Below are 2,564 nucleotides of genomic sequence, written 5' to 3'. Positions count from 1 at the left end.
AAGAATTGCAGTGTCCTCTTGGTAGATTTTTCCTTTGATGAGTAATCCCACTAAACTCACTGGTTGACCAAGTTGGACTTTGGTGGTATCCTTACTGCATGACTGCACCAGATCGACTGGGATAGATGATGCTTTTCTTGCCAACTTGCTAATACTGTGTGTCTGTGTCTTCTCCTTCCCTGTCTCTTCTGATGAGTTTTGGTTAAGAGCCTATTTTGTCAGATATTAAAATGGCTACACCAGTTTGCTTCTTAGGTCCATTTGCCTGGAATATCTTTTTTTATACTTTTACCCTGAGATGATATCTATCTTTGATATAAGGTGTGCTTCTTGGATACAGCAGGAGGATGAACCCTGTTTTCACAGCCATTCTGATTGCCTGTGTCTTTATAATGGTAAATTGAGTGCATTGATATTGATAGGGTTCAATGAGCAGTGTTTGTTGACTCCTAACCCTGCTTGTTGACTCCTTGTCTTTGTTGGGTGGATATTTTGTTCCTTGGTTTTCTGCTGCCCTTTCTGGTTCTTAGGAAAGTGTAGTGGCTATGTGTTTCCTGGTATGAAGTTCTTCTGACATCCTGATATGTGTGGCCACTGGAGGTTCCACATAAATTTTTCTTTTCGTATTGGGAGTTGATACTTAGAAATAGGAATGGTCTAGAGGAGAACTGGGGGTACAGGAGGACTGGGGGCACAGGAGAACTGGGGGGCACAGGAAGACTGGGGGCATAGGAAGACTGGGGGGCACAGGAAGACTGGGGGACCACAGGAGGGCAGAAATCATGGTTTTCCACCAGGGTCTGTTTAGTCTCCTGGGAATGGAGGAAGAAATGTACGAGGGCAGAACTGGTTGCTACAGAGCTGGGGATGAGTTGGGGGACTGGATTTGAGGAGGAGAACTAGAGCTGCCTTGCTGACATGCTGGCCTCTCTGGCTGGGTTGGCTGGTGGACTCCCAAAGAGTGCCTTGTGGAGGTGGGGGCTGGGATAAAGCAATGAGTATGGAAGGAGGCTGGAGGAGGGAGATGGGGGCAGAGGGAGAAAGGAAGCCGTGGCAGGTGTTCTGCTGTAGAGGCTGAATTGAGGTTGGGGGTTGGACTTGGAGGAGGGCAAGGAGACCACCTCTCCTTACAGACCCTCAGTAAGGCTACCTACTTCCCCAGCCAGAGCAACCTATAGGTTCCCATGGAAGGTCTACTGGAGTTGGGAGCTGAGATTGAGTGATGGATGGGGAGAAGGTGTTTCCAGAAGAGTTGTCTCCATGACCTTGGAGATGGGGCAAAGAGAAAGCGGCGGCCGCAGGAGGTGGTGGGTTCAGAGCTGGAGATGAGACTCTGGGTTGGATTTGAAGCAGCAGAGGGAAGGGTGAAGATCTGCCCCAAATCAGCTTCTAATGCATGAATGACATAACACAGGGCCTAAAACGGTTAGAGAAAAAAGTAGGGAAAACATTTCATGATATAGATGTTGACAAGGACTTTCTGATAACACACGGGTCACTTAGGAAGTAAAGCTAACAACTGACAAATGGGACCTCATGAGCTCAAAACAAACCTCTGTACAGCAAAAGGAACAGTTATTCAAATGCCTACAGAATGGGAGGTAATAGTTGTTAGTTAACTATCTGACAAAACATCAATATCTAGAATATACAAATAACTCAAAAACTAAACGAGAAATAGAAAAAAATCCATTAAATTGGCTACTGAAATGAACAGACAGTTCTCAAAAGATGAAATGCCAGTGGTCAATAAATGTGTTAAAAAAAGGTCAACTTCACTCATCACCAAAGAAATGCAGTTCAATACTGAGATCCCATCTCACCACAGCCAGAATGGCAGTCATCAGAAAAGCAAACAGTAAGTGCTGGTGAGGTGTGAAAGAGAGGGAGCCCTTATTCCCTGCTGGTGGGAGGACAAACCGATGCACCCACTACACAAACCAGTATGGAAGCCTCTCCAGAAGCTAAACTGGGTCTACCGTATGACCCTGCCATAGCACGCCCCATAATTTACCCAGCAAACTCCAAGTCAACACAGCACAGAGATGCTTCCCCTCAGTGTTTCCTGCAGCACTATTGACAGCAGCTAGTTTGTGGAACCAGCCTAGGTATCCAACAGCAGTGGAGGACGCAGGGAAAATGCGGTACGTACACGCACTGGAATGCCGTCTGCCCATAAAAAAACGAAGCTGTGCCATTTGCAGGAAAATAGATCCAACTGGAGACGATTATATTACATGAATTTAAGCTGGTCTCTGGAAGACAAATGTCATAGGTTTCTTCTCGTTTGTGGTTCCTAGATTTTTACATAAACTCATAAACTCATGTGGCATGGAAGAAGTGGATTTGTCTAGGGACGTTAATGGGGGGATGGTAAGGAAACGGACAGCAGGGCAACATGGGAGAATATGCTCCATGTACAATATATGCTTGTAAGGATGATACTTTATAATTAATAAATTTAAATTTGCTGTTTGAATTACTAACTTGAGTTTCATTTTTTAAAATACCAGGGTGACCTCAAACTCACAGAGATCTGCCTGCTTCTGCCTCCCAAGTACTGG

Source organism: Arvicola amphibius, chromosome 8 (genome assembly GCF_903992535.2).
Source record: "Arvicola amphibius chromosome 8, mArvAmp1.2, whole genome shotgun sequence".
Taxonomy (NCBI): Eukaryota; Metazoa; Chordata; class Mammalia; order Rodentia; family Cricetidae; genus Arvicola; species Arvicola amphibius.
The sequence above is the reverse complement of the archived record's forward strand: the minus strand, read 5'-3'. Positions refer to the sequence as shown.